We start from the raw sequence: 14,744 nt of genomic DNA, 5'->3' as shown, positions 1-14,744 counted from the left end.
GCTTCTGTTTGTTTTATTTTATTTTTATTCCACATACCAGGGACTAAACCCAGGGGCCTCTCTTTCTTAAATTTCTCCTTTAAATTTTTTTTTTTTAATCTTGAGATACGGTCTCATTAAATTGCCCAGGCTAGGCTTGAACTTCAGTCCTCCTGCCTCAGCCTCCTGGAGTGCGGGCACTATGGGCATGTGCCACTATGCTCAGCTCCAGCTTGGCATGTTTCCTGAGCTCCCATGTGCCAGGTACTGTATTGAGTGCTTGGAACAGATGCCATCTGGCCCTGAGCAGGAGGTTCTGTACCTGCTGCCAGGTGACCTCAGCTGACCTACTGGCACCATCTGTACCCCACAGCCATCCTGTGATGTCCATGGAATCCAGGGCATGCAGTGGAGTCCTGGTAGGGTTTTTAAGGTTGAGCCAGAGTGAGACGTGGGCAGGGTGAGGAGGGACAAGAGCCTGGCCTTGGTCTCCAGGACCCTGGCTGACATGAGGAGGACAGGGATAGAAGGACCTGTAGCACTGATATTCTGCCCTGTCCCCTGAGGTGCCCAGGTAGCAGGAGGGAGGGAGCGGGCAAAGGTAGAGCTGGGCTTAGGCAAGAGAACACTGACCCTACAAGCTGAGCCCAAAGGGTGGTGTCCCACAGGTGCCGCTCCTGACCCTGAAGCAACCACAGGCCATGGAGAGGAAATGTTACCAATGTCACCTCAGGAGGAGGGGTGAGGACAGAAGGACAGTTGTGACACATCATGGTGGGAACAAGGACAGTGTGCACCAGTGAACTGAGAGGTACATGGATCTGCATGGTTGGGGACGTTCTGGTGGCCACAGGAACCACAGGAAGGGGATCATCCAGGAAGAACAGGGGCAGAGAGACAACTGTGGAATTTGCCACATGGCTGGCAGTGAAAGCTAAAGGGTGGCTTGAGGGGCACTAGTGTCAGAGCAGGTGACATATGGCACAGACAAACGGAGAGCTAAGAAGGTAGGACAGGAAACCATGTGCTGGCGCCGTCCAAGAACCTTGACTCTGAAGTGAAAGCAGAAAGTAAGACATTAACCAGAAAGAATTCCAGAGCCCAGGGAGGCAGATTTTTCTTGCTAAAGGTCATGTTTTGTTTCATTTTGTCTTTAAGGAAAATGTAGCACCATAGATACAGTAGTAGAGGAAAGGAAGACTCGGCCTGAAAATGTATGTTGGCCCGAAATGCTGATACAATCCAGCGGTGAACAGCGCCCTGGCTCAAGGCTGCCATGCCATGTGCTAAGAGTTGAGGAAGCCGGGATCACATTGCTAATAAATGACTAGACAGGAGCCAAAGCTAGGTCGTGTGACTCCAAAGCTCAGATACTCATTACCCCTGTACCTGAGACAGGTGGAAATGTGTTCTGTGCTACAGAAGGGATGCTTTCTTCAGCACTAAGGGAAGACCTCAGGGCAGGAAGTGACTCGCATACTTTTGATTTGAATTATTCCCCTACAATGGTGCACACCCCTAACCCCAGTTCTCTGGGAAGCCAAGGAAGAAGGACTGTAAGTGTGAGTTCAACCTGGGCAGTTTAGCAATTTAACAAGACCCTGTCTCAAAATAAAATACAAAAAGGTGAGGTATGTAGCTCAGGGCAAAGGCCCTGTGTTTAGATCTCAGTACCAAAAAACAAAAATTCTCCTTCCCACTCATATATAAAAGATACGGACTTTCAAAATTGGCTCCCACTTGCAGCAATCCTCCTGACTTGCCTCCCTAGTGCTGAGATTACAGCCATGCACCACCACACTTGGCTAGGCCTCATTTATTTTTGCTGAACTCCCACATTCAAGGAATGCAAAGAAAACCCAAACCAAACCAGCGGACAGAGGGACGCTGTGCGATGTCATGGTGAGGTCACAGGCTGGGCTGCAGAGACAGGCGCCCTGGTGAACGAACTGAGTGAACAGGACCCAAGTTCCCATGTGCAGGGAGGAGGAGCACAGACTCTGTCACCACACCTGCACCCCAGCCCCAGAGAACACCCAAAGGGAGTTGAGAAAATGCCAGAGTTCGAAGCCATCTAGCAGGTCAATAAAGGATTGAAAAAGCAGCCCACCTACTTCCCAGGAAAATCCCATTCATCACAACACGCTTTGCATGGAAAAGTGATTCGAGCCACACATGCAACTTAAAATTACCTTGTAGTCATATTTAAAAATGTAAAAAGAGGATCACTGCAATTTCAAGGTCAGCCTGGACAACCTAGTGGTTCAGGGCCTGCCTGAACTACAAAGCAAGACCCTGTCTATAAATGAACTAAAATAAATAAATGTTAAGAGAGCTGGATGTGGTGGCACATACATGTAATCCTAGTCCTCAGGAGTCTGAGGCAGGAGGATCACCATGAGATCAAGGTCAGCCTGGGCTACATAGCAAGACCCTATCTCAAGAAAATTTTTATTTGAGTAAAAAGAAGAGGCAGGTGTGGTGGCAAACACCTGTAATACCAGCCCTCTGCGAGGCTGAGACAAATCAAAAGCCTGAACCCAGCCTGGACAACTTAGCAATTTAGGGAGAATATATATCAAACAACAAAAAGGGATAGGGATTTAGTTCAGTGAGAAGCAGTGAGAAGGTTCTGGGCCCAGTCCCCTATACCACAAAAACCCAGCCTGGGCACCTTAGTGAAAGCTTTGTCTCAAAAATAAAAAAGGGATGGGGTTGTAGCACAGTGATTGAGCACTTGCCTAGCTAGCATATATGAAACCCTAGGTTTGGTCACCAGTACTAGAAAAAGTATATCCAGAGTAACCAGGTGTAGTGGCACACACCTGTAGTCCCAGCACAGAAGAGGCTGAAGCAGGAGAATCACCATGCGAGGCCAGCCTGGACTGTATGTTGAGGCCCTATCTCAAGAAAACCCAGAAGTAATAACAATAGTAATAAAATAGTACTATGTCTACTTGAAATCAATATCCATGCTCTTTTCATACTAAATTGTCAAGCTCTAGAATGTATTTACCATATTCAGCACATCTCAGTTTGAACAAAGTCTGTTCCCAAGGCTCAGGAGTCCCCACCTGGTACTCTTATGCCCAGCAGCACATATCTAGAAAATCATAGCACAACGCTTCAGCAGTAAAATAATTTGTGGGTTTTTTTTTCTTTTTTCTTCCTTCTGTTTTTCAAATTATTATTATTTTAAAAATTGGAGGGAAACCAAGTGTGGCACTGCACACCTATCATCCCAAGCACTTAGGAAGCTGAGGCAGGAGGGTTGCCACGAGTTCAAGGCCAGCCTGAACCACATAGAGACACTGTCTCCAAAATCCAAAATAAAATTAAATAAATGAATAAATTGGGGGGAAGCTGAAGAGTAACTTTTTTTTAGGTGAATAAACCTTTTTTTAAGCAAAACATTTATTGATACATTTTAGATATACATAGTGATAACACTCATAGGGAATTTGCATCTGTACAGATATATCCTGCCTTGAAGGGTAACAGTGTAGAGTGCTTGCCTAGTATGTCTGAGGTACTGGTTTGGGGCCCAAGTGCATACACATACACACACATTTTGGTCTTGCTGTGTTGCTCAGGCTGCCCTTGAACTCCTGACTTCAAGTGCTCTTCCTGCCTCAGTCTCCCCATTAGCTGAAGCTACAGGCCTGGTGGTTTGTATTTTTATTTTTATTTATTTATTGCAATGCTGGTGATTAAAGCCAGGTCCTTATATATACTAGGCAAGTGCTTTGCCACCTAGCTACATCCTTAGCTTGCTTTTTTTCTTTTATTCTTTCTTTCTGCATGTTAAATTGAGATTCTCTAGTTTGAAATTTCAGATATAGTCCTTTTTGAGATAGGGTCTTGCGATGTAGTTTGAGCTAAGATTGAATTATGTAGCCCAGGCTGGCCTTAAACTCACAGGAATCTTCCTGCCTCACCCTCGCATTGCTGGGATTACAGGTGCACAGGACCATGCTCGGCTCCAGATGCAGTTCTTGTAGCCGGTTTTCTATTCATTCATTCATTCATTCATTCATTCGGAGACAGGGTCTCACTGTCCAGACTGGCCTTAAATTCACTATGTGGCCCAGGCTGGCCTCAAACTTGTAACAATCTTCCTGCCTCTGCCTTCTGATCACAGGAGTGCACCACCATGCCCAGCTCCATTTTTTATTTTTGGTGGTACTAAGGATTGGACCCAGGGGCTTCACACTGAGCTACACCCCCAGACATTATCTATTTATTCATTTTTTTTAATGTTGAGAGAGGATCTCACTAAATTGCTGGGCTCAAATTTTCTTTTTTTATTTTTTTTTGAGACAGGGTCTCACTATGTAGTTGAGACTGACCTGGAGCTTGCTATGTAGCCCAGGCTGGTCTTGAGCTCACAGCGATCCTCCTGCCTCAGCTTCCCGAATACTGGGATTACAGGCCTGTGCTAGCACACCCGGCTTGGGCTCAAATTTTCAATCTTCCTGCCTCAGTTTCCCACACTGCTGGGATTACAGTTGTGTGACACCATGCCCAGCTCCAGTATTTTCTTATCCCTGATAAATAATTCTTTTTATTTATTCTTTAAATTTATTGCTACATTTTAGGTGTACAATATCATGACATTCACCAATGGGAATTTGTACCTTTACATGATGTATCTTGGTTCTTATTTTTCCCTCATTCCCCTGCCCTCCCTTCAGACGCTCCACCCCTCCCTATTTACAAAGACTTGTTTCCATTTGTTTTGTTGGTTTTTTTTCCTTTTCTCATATTTATTCCTTTCCCTTCTTTCCTTTCCTCTATGCCTCCTACTTCCCCTTCCTCTTTGGACCTTTTCTTCCTATTTTACATTATCTATTATACATTTTGATCCTTATTTACACTTTCAGTTTCTCACACCAGAGAAACTATTCGGTATTTCCACGTTTGTCCTATTTGTTTCACTTAAGAGTATGGCCTCAATGTGCATCCATTTAACTATAAATTGCTATTGTTTTTAAAGCTCCCTGGTGCACAAAATTGTTGGGGAAGATAAAAAGCCAGGGGACTATGAGGCAGATGTCTGCTAATTTATTCCTTTCAATCATTTGTCCATTTTTCTCTTCTTAGTGACAGTAAACAAGTATGGCCTGTTCCTGGGGCTAGCTGTACAGAAATATTATCTGGCTTATGAAGCCTACAATTTAGCAGAAACACCACATAAATGCTTGCAATCAAATGTGATAAGTGTGGCACTAGGTAAAACAAACACGAGGGGCTAAATGGCTACCTAGAATAATCTGTTCTAGGAGATAATAAAGTAAGGCTTAGGGGTAACGGAGGAAAAGATGTCTAAATTGGAATTGGAAAGAGAGTAAAAAATGACAAAGAACTGGGTGTGCTGGTACCCACTACTCTGGAGACTGAGGCAGGAGGAACACCAGGCGTTCAGGGACAATCTGGGCTCCATAGTGAGCTCAAAGCTAACCTGAACTGCACAGGAAGACCCTGTTTTTTTAAACCCAGAATGGGCGGGATGGAAAGGGCCGGAAAGTGTAGCTTCATTTCTGGAAGGCTCAGAAGCCCCTGGGGAACTGGCAGTGGTTCCACATGGCTGGTCCTTGGGGGAGGCATCCAGTGTGTCCTCTGGGCAGCCTGATTAACACTGGGAGTTGAAGGGCAGGATGTACCCCATCCCCAAATATTCCCTCACCAGTTCATTTCAAATGCTCCAGAGATACAGTTAAAGGTGTTAAGATTTTCACCAGAAAAGCATGAATCTTTGGCAAAGTGATTATTATTCTCTTTTCAGATTAGGTTAGGCCTTAAAACCTTATTTTAGATTCAGAAAACTGAAGATGATTAAAGTTCCATGTCCTAGGGACAAATAAATGTACACCCAGCTGGGTGTGGTGGCACACGCATATAACCCCAGCACATGGGAGGCTGAGGCATGAGGATCAAGTGTTTGAGGCGAGCCTGGGCTACACAAAGTTCAAAGCCAGCCTGAACTATATAGCAAGACCTTTTTTGTCGTCTTTATGTTTTGTTTTTGTTTGTTTTGAGTCAGGGCCTTGCTATACAGTTCAGGCTGGCTTTGAACTCACTACGTAGCCCAGACTGGCCTTGGACTCTCATTGATCCTCCTGCCTCAGCCTCCTGAGTGTTGGGATTGCAGGCACGTGCTCACCACTCCCAGCATGAATAGCAAGACTTTGTTTCAAAAACAAACAAACAAAAAAAAAACAACCATAAAAAGCAGGCATAGGACTAATGAAAGGGCAAATAACCTTGCTCAGAAAAGTCTGGGCGGGATTCATGTTGGATAAGACACTTGAATTAAGGTCTGAAAGAATAAGCAGGAACTGTTCAGGCTGTCAAGTGGGAGGGCATTCTAATAATATCCATTATTTACAAAATGTCAGGCATCAGTGCTTTTCCTTCATCAGCTCACTTAGTCCTCATTCAAAACAAAACAAAACTAGACCTGGAGGTCTGGGGATGCAGAGCACTTGCCCAGCAGGCCTGAGGCTCTGGGCTCGATTCCCAGCACCACAAAGAAAAGTAAAGGAAAACACCTGGACTCTGCATCCCTGCATACAGGCACGGGATTGGGACACACACCTGTGACAGTCAGAGCAGCTGCTCTCTGGAGCAAGCTTCCTTAACTGCATGCCACTTCCCAGGGTGGCGGTGGGGAGTGTCTGGATTGTAGGGTGAAGACTTGGCAAGGGAAGCAGAGGTCAGACAGGGGCTGAGTCCTGCTGCTGCAGTGCAAGCACTTTGAGGACAGGGCCATGGTATCCTTTAAGTAAATAATTGTTATTCCTGAGTGCAAATAGAAATGATTGCTGATGATCGTATCATTGACGCAGTTGCCCTAAGAGAACATTATATTCATATCCATATTTACATAGGCCACATTCCCAGCAATGATTCATGCCTCCCAGATTCCCATAGGACCCCTCAAGTGATTGGGAGGAATATCAGACCCCATGGAACCTGCCTGCAGCAACAAGTCCAGGATTGAACTTTTTTTTTTTTAGAAAAGTCGTTCTAGGAGAAGTCTATATTAATAGTAAGTCTGTCATTTAGCTCTAAGAACAGCTTGTCTTTATCTGCATTTTTTAAAACTTAAATTACTAAGCTGGGTGCAGTGGCACATGCCTGTCACCCCGCACTTGGGAGGCTGAAGTGGGAGGATTGCTTTGAGTTTTAGGGCAGCCTCAGCTACACATAGTGAGATCCTGTCTTAACAAAACAAAACAATAAGAAGAAGCCTTAAACTATTAAATAAAATCCAAATGCTTTTCCATGGTTGCGGGGGGAAAAAAGGAATATCAGAGTCAATTGCGGTAGTGTAGGCCTGTAATCCCAGCACCCTGGAAGGCTGAGGCAGGAGGGTCACAAGTTCCAGACCAGCCTGGAAAATGCAGTGCCTTGGTGAAAACCTATCTCAAAATTAAAAATTAAAAAAGGACTGGGGTGTTATTCAGAGTGAACACCCTAGTCTCAGTTCAATATGCAGAACTGCCATAAATAATAAATAAATAAATAATGCCATTTATCAGAGAGAGAGAAGTGTGCGCCTGGCTGCAGGGAGAGACTGCTCTTGGTATCAGGCTGGGCTCATTCCCTACAGGACTTCTACATTCACAACAGGACTCGCTCCTCGCTTAAGAATATTTAAAATGTTTTTTGCAGTATTGGACCTGAATCCAGGGCCTTTGCACTGAGCTATGCCCCTACCCCTTTTCTGTTTATTTTGTTTTTGTTTGTTTGTTTGTTTGTTTGTTTGAGACAGAGTCTCACTATGTAGTTGAGACTGACCTGGAACTCACTATGTAGCCCAGGCTGGTCTCGAACTCACAGTGATCCTCCTGCCTCAGCCTCCCAAGTGCTGGGATTACAGGCGTGCACCCCCACGTCCAGCTTCTGTTTTTTATTTTGAGACAGAATTTCAATAAATTGCCCAGGCTGGGCTCAAACTTGCCAACCTCCTGCCTCAGCCTCTCAGAGTGTTGGGATAACAGGTGTGCACGAGGCTCCCTCTTAAGAACTTTTAAAACAAAACTGAAGGCCCCTGTCTTCTTTTAGCCAAGAAGGAATTGGCAAGTTTCTTCCCCTCAACGCCACATGATCACATTTACATACCTACAACCCAGAAGCCTGATGCCTGCTTCTCTTCTCCCAGCTGCCCTTGCAGCTGTCTAGGACTTTAAAGAGTACTCTCCAAAAATCTTGCAGGGAGCCTTGAGTGGCTCAGTCATCTCTGCCCAGAAGACACCCTTGATTTGGGGGGATGAAATTCATTCCCACATTCATGTTCTTGCAGAGCTGCTGTGGCCTTTAACATCGTGGTCTCTGAATCTGTAATGCCTGACCTCTGAGAGTCCAAACAGATCCTCCTGGAGGGGGATGGGGCCCAGCCAGGTCCCCAGCAAGGCCTGGGCACCAGCTTGCTGTCCTGTGATGAGCCACTTCTCGTCCCAGGAGGGATGTGGGGGGACTTTCTGCTCCAATCTACAGCTTCCTTCATTGAGGTCAAGGGGAACCTTGTGGGATTATAGATTTTATTTAGTTATGTTTGGTACTGGGGAATGAACCTGGAGTCAGGCATGCTAAGCATGCATTCTACTGCTGAGCTATCCCAGCAGCCCTGAGATTCAAGTATTTTGAATATAGTTGCCTGTGTGTTGTTTTGTTTTTGAGAGAGAATCTCACTATGTAGCCCAGGCCAGGCTCCACTTCTCAGCAATTCTCCTGCCTCAACCTCCCAAGTGCTGGGATCACAGGTATGTATTTCCACACCCAGCTTGAATAGAGTTTTTAAGAAGTATGTAGCCTCTTAGCCTCCTGCGAGCTCTAGAAGCAACATGGCTCTCCAGCAGCTCTATTGGAGCCACCCAAGGAAACAGGGCCAGGGTTCTCACTCTTACCTCAGCTACTCAAACAGGCAAGATCTGATCCACAATTCAGCCTGCAGATGCTGCCAGTGTTTCCTTCAGTGGGTGAAGGACCTTGGCTTCGTCATGTTGAACTAAGTGGTCTTCCTTCAATAAATGACCCAGGACATCCACTCAATGAAAGAGACCCTGCTAGGTCTTTGTATGTAAAATAAAACATTTCAAAGCCTTAAAGAAAGTAAGTTGTGTGTGTTTGTTAATTTGTGGGCAGAGAGATACAAAAAAATAAATCCTCTTTTGCAGGGCCAGGGATCTAAGTGGTTCCGCCACCTGCCTTGCAAGTGCCAGGACCTGAGTTTGATCCCTGGTACACACACACACAACAACAACAAAAAATCCTTTTTTTGCAACCCAGAACTCATTGTTCAGTATGAGTTTTGATACATATACACTCCTATAATCCCAGCACTCGGGAAGCTGTGGCAGGGTTGTATGAATTTAAAGCCAGCCTGAACTGCATAGTGAGACCCTGTCTCAAAAAAGAAAACAAAAAAGTTAAGTGATTGGTCTAAGATGATCTATGATCAAAGCTAAGTGAGTCACACTTGACCTTTAGGCAGGCAGCAGGCTGTCTATGAAGAAAAATCTCAGGAATTCCCTTGTGATTGTTAACATCCAGAAGACACATGCTGGGAAGATAGCATCCCAGTCAGTGGAGTAAACAGCATGTTAGGACATACAGGAAGATGGTGGAATGGTGAGCAGTGGAGAAAGAGCCTCTCCAAAGTTTGGTGGCCTGACACTGGAATATAGTGGCATGAGGAGAAGAAGGAGGGAAGTGGGTCCCCAGGACCCAGGAAGGATCTGAAGCAAGAATTGAAGTCCACAGAGAGAGTGAAAAGAGAGACAAAGAGGAGGGAGATGACAAGCAATGCTCTCTCCCAGAGCCCAGACTCACGGCGTGGGAATGGCAGGTTGAACCTGCAGATGCACAGTAGCTATTGGTGACCCCAGCGGCCTCCACAGAGAAATGCAACCAGTGGAACAGAGCAGTGGATGCAGCAGACTGCAGTGGCTGGTGAGTTATTCTGGTTCAGATGTCACCCAGGAGAGGGTGGTTATCCAGAAGCCATCTTGCAGAGGGCCCAGTTGAGCTCAGAACTCAGAACAGCTATGAGCTGACTGCTCCCCGTGTCTCAGTGAGGCTGCTGAGTTCAAGTCAGACATCGGCAGGGAGCTGAGCTCAAGCCAGCAAGATACACATGGACAATTGCAGGCTCAGAAAACCTGGATCCAGCCTCACAGCCAGAAACCAGCCTGAACTTCAGTGGAACTAAAGGTACAGGCTGGCTGGGATTATCCACTGTAAAGCTACAGCTGGCTTGCTGAGATTTATCAGTTCAGCTCTGGACTCTGTCTACCTATGTTGTCTACCAGTGACAGCAGAGACACACCTTGAATTGGACTTCTTTTTCCTTTCTTCTTTTTTTCCCCCCTCTTTTCTGGTTCTTGTTTTTGATTTTTGTTTTTGTTTTTTTTTTTATTATTGTTTAAGCTAGGTTTCTAGTGTTGTTGTTTTGTTCTGTTATTGTTTTTGTTTCTCCCCTCTCATTCCCTCTTATCTATGTCACCAGTTTCCCAAAGACAGTACAATCTTCCTTGGACCTCCAGCCTTGTTTCTAATTGCTTCCTTTTCTTCTGTCTCTCTATCTTTCCTCCCTAACCGCTCTTAAATCTTCCTCACTAAGGGTAAAATCGCCATAGTAAGGGCTTATTTATTGCATACAATTTTCTAGTTCATTTCAGATTTTGTATATGACCACAAATCTAGTTCATATGGTTAAAGGTGGCAAGTTAATAGTACAGTTTGTCATTTTCTAGGCTGTATTTGATACTACTGTTATTGCTGATTGTACTACTGTTTTTGGCCAGCCTGGGCTGCCTAGTAAGTTCAACGCCAGCCTGAACTACATAATGAGACCCTGTCTCAAAAAAAGAAATCAGATGGTTTCTGTAATTAAATAATAGTGGCAGTACAAGGGACACAATGAAAGTGGTCCTATGAGAGAAATTTATAGAGGTGATACCCATATCAGGAAAACAGAGCAGGCTCAAATAAGCAACCTAATGTTGAACATCAAGCTTCTAGAAAAAGAAGAGTAAGTCAAGCCGAAAGCTCATAAGAGGTAAGAATTATAAAAATCAGAGCAGAAATTAATGCAATGGAAACTAAAAAGAAAAAAAAATACAATGCAAAGAATCAATGAATCAAAGAGTTGTTTCTTTGAAAGATGAAATAAAATTGATAAATCCTTAGCCAACCTTATCAAAAAAAGAGAGGGCCAGTGATTTATCTCAGTGATTTTGCCATCTGCCTCACAAGTGCAAGGACCCAAATTTGATCCCCGGTATAAAAAAAAAAGAAAGAGAAAGACTCAAATCCACGGAATTAGTAAAATCACAACAGATCCTGCAGAAATCCAGATCATCAATATCTACTTTGAGAACCTGTATTTTTTTTTCTCATTGAGTTTATTGGTATTTTAATAAGATGGAAAACACAGAAGAAATGGACAGATTCCTAGTTACAAATGAATTACCAAAGCTGAATCAAGAGGACATTAAAAATTCTAAATCAATATCAATGAACATGAAGATGTAACTAAAAGACTACCAACAAAGAAAGGCCCAGGCCCTGATGGATTCACTGCTGAATTCTACAAGAAATTTAGAGAATAACTAATGCCACTACTTCTCAAACTCTTTAAGGAAAGGGAAGCAATAGTGCCAAATTCATTCCTGGAAGAAACCATTACCCTGATACCAAAACCAGAGAAAGATACAAAAAAAAAAGAATTACAGGCCAATCTCCCTAATGAACAAAGACATAAAAGTCTTCAATAAGATACTGGCAAACAGAATGCAGCAAATCACCAAGAAGATTATACATCATGACCAAGTAGGATTCATCTCAGGGATGCAGAGCTGGTTCAACATTTGCAAATTAATAAATATAATACACTATATTAACAAAACCAAGGACAAAAACCTCTCAATAGATGCAGAAAAAGCATTTGACATGGTCCAACACTCATTCATGATAAAACCCTACAGAAAATTGGTATAGATGGCCTTTTTTTTTTTAAACTGGGGATCGAACTTGGGACTTTGTACTCTCAAAGAAGGTGGTACAACCACTGAACTAAATCCCTGGCTAGATGGTCTTTATCTCAATCTGATAAAAGGCATCTATGACAAACCAACAGCTGACATTATACTAAATGGTCAAAAAAAAAAAACAACAAAGTTTTCGCTCTAAAATCAAAAACAAGACAAGGATGTCCACTGTTAACACACTTACTCAATATAGTTCTGGAAACATTAGCTGGAGCAATTAGACAAGTGAAAGAAATGCAAGGAATAAAGACAGGAAAGGAAGAAGTTAAATTTTATTATTTGTGGATAACACGATAGTCTATGTAGTAGGCCCCAAAAGCTCCACCAAAAGACTTCTAGATTTAATAACCAAAATCAGTGGCATAGCTGGATACAAAGTCAACACTCAAAAATCAGTAGTTTTTCTGTACATGAATAACAAACTCACAGAGAGAAATTAGGAAAGCAACACCTTTACATTAGCATAAGAAAGAAAGAAAGGAAAGAAATGAAATGTAAAAGAAATACCTAGGAATTAATCTAACAAAGAAAGTAAAATAACTCTACACTGAAATAATGGAAAGATATCCCTTGTTCTTGGGTAGGAAGAAACAATATAGTGAAAATGGCCATACTTGTAAAATTGTTATACAGATTTAATGCAATTCTGATTAAAATTCCAACAGCAGGGGCTGGGGAGTTAACTCAGTGGTGCTGCCTGCCTCGCAAGCACAAGGTCCTGAGTTCAAACTCCAGTACCACCCCCCAATTCATTTGAAACCAGAAGAGATCTAGAATAGCAAAAGCAATTCTGGGCAACAAAGGCAAGACCAGGGACATCATCATCCCTGACTTGAAATTATACTGCGAAGCTATTGTGATAATACATAAATAAATAACAGCATTGTACTGGCAATGAGATAGACCTGAGGATCAGTGAAATAGGTTAGAAAATGCGGAAACAACTCCAAACATACTCAGCTACCTTATCTTTGACAAAGGAGCCAAGCACCTTTACTGGAAGACAGATAGCCTCTTAAATAAATGGTGCTGGGAAAACTGGTTTTGCACACGGCAAAGATTAAAACTACATCCATATCTTTTACCATGTACCAACCTTATCTCAAAATGGATCAAAGATCTACAAATTAAAAAAGAAACACTAAATCTTCTGGAAGATAGAATAGGTAAGACTCTTGAAGAAATTGATGTAGGCAAAAACTTCAGGAACAAAACCCCAATTACACAGGAACTATCACAAGGATCTCAACAACTGGAATCTCATCTTATTAAAAAGCTTTTGCACAGCAAGAGAAACCACCAATAGAGTAAAGAGACAACCTACAGCATGGAAAAAATATTTAATAGCAATTCACCAGACAAAGGACTACTATCCAGAATATATAAAGAACTCAAAAAAATCAGACCCCCTCCAAATTTAAAGACCCAATCCAAAAAATGAGCATCTGAAATGAATAGCCACTTCTCAGATAAAGAAGTAGAAATAGCAAATAAATGTGGGAAAATGTTCAACATGATTGGTCATTTGAGAACTGCAAATTAAAACAATGCTGAGATTTCATCTCACTCCAGAAATTGCTATTATCAAAAAATCAGCTAATAACAAATGCTGGAGGGGCTGTGGGAAAAAAGGAACCGTTCTCCACTGTTGGTGGGAGTGTAGACTGGTGCAACCACTATGGAAATCAGTGTGGAGATTCCTCAGAAAACTAAAATTAGAAGTTCCATGTGACCCAGCTATTCCCCTTCCTGAAAGAATTAAAAGCATCATACCACAGCAATATATGGACACCCATGTTTATAGCAGCACAGTGTGTAACAGCTAAATTTTAGAAACAGCCCGAATGTCCATCAACTGACAAATGGATAAAGAAGATGTGATTTTTTTTAATACAATGGAGTACTACTTTACCATAAAGAAGGATGAGCTTCAGACATTTATAGCTAAATGGATGAACCTTGAGAACATACTCTTTTTGAGGGGGTACCAGGGATCAAATTCAGGGCCTTTTATTTGCGAGGCAGGCAGCAGAAATACTGAGCTAAATCCCTGGCCCTTGAGACCATACTCTTAAGTGAAATAAACCTGACACAAAAGTTTAAATATTGCACTGTTTCTTTGGTGTGAGAAATTGAAAGTGGAAATAAGGACTAAAAGACATAGTAGATATTGGGAAATGGGAAGAAAATGTTTAAATGGCAAAGGAAATGAGGGAGGAGAGAGGGAGAAAGGAAGGAACAAGGAAAAAAGTGAAAATGGAAAAAATGGAAACAAAGCTTCTTTACATAGGGAGGGGAGGGGGCTGGAGGGAAGGGACAGAATGGGAAAAAAGAGGCGGGATGTATCAGTACAGGTGCAAATTCCCTATGATGAGTGTCAGCATTGTGCGTGCCTGAAACGTACCAATAAATGTTTTGCTATTTAAAAAAGAGAAGAAAACAGCATGTCGGAGTCCCACATCTGGAAAATTTAATCCCTTGGGCTTTCCATCTTTCTCTAGTCTGGGATCACCTGTCCTAAATATCTGAATCATTTTCATAAGAGAACCTCCAGGTATGACTGCAGGAGCCTCAGTAGGGCTTTTCCAGTGCTCTAGTTTCATCAGTCTCTTCCCATCCTGTTCCTTCCTAATGCCTTTATTATTTTTTTTTTAAACAGGATCTTCCTAAATGGCTCAAGCAGGCCTCCAACACTTTTTTTTTTTTTTG

The sequence above is a fragment of the Fukomys damarensis genome, unplaced genomic scaffold (assembly GCF_012274545.1).
Source record: "Fukomys damarensis isolate Sample0158 unplaced genomic scaffold, DMR_v1.0_HiC HiC_scaffold_7, whole genome shotgun sequence".
In the NCBI taxonomy this organism is placed as follows: domain Eukaryota; kingdom Metazoa; phylum Chordata; class Mammalia; order Rodentia; family Bathyergidae; genus Fukomys; species Fukomys damarensis.
The sequence above is the reverse complement of the archived record's forward strand: the minus strand, read 5'-3'. Positions refer to the sequence as shown.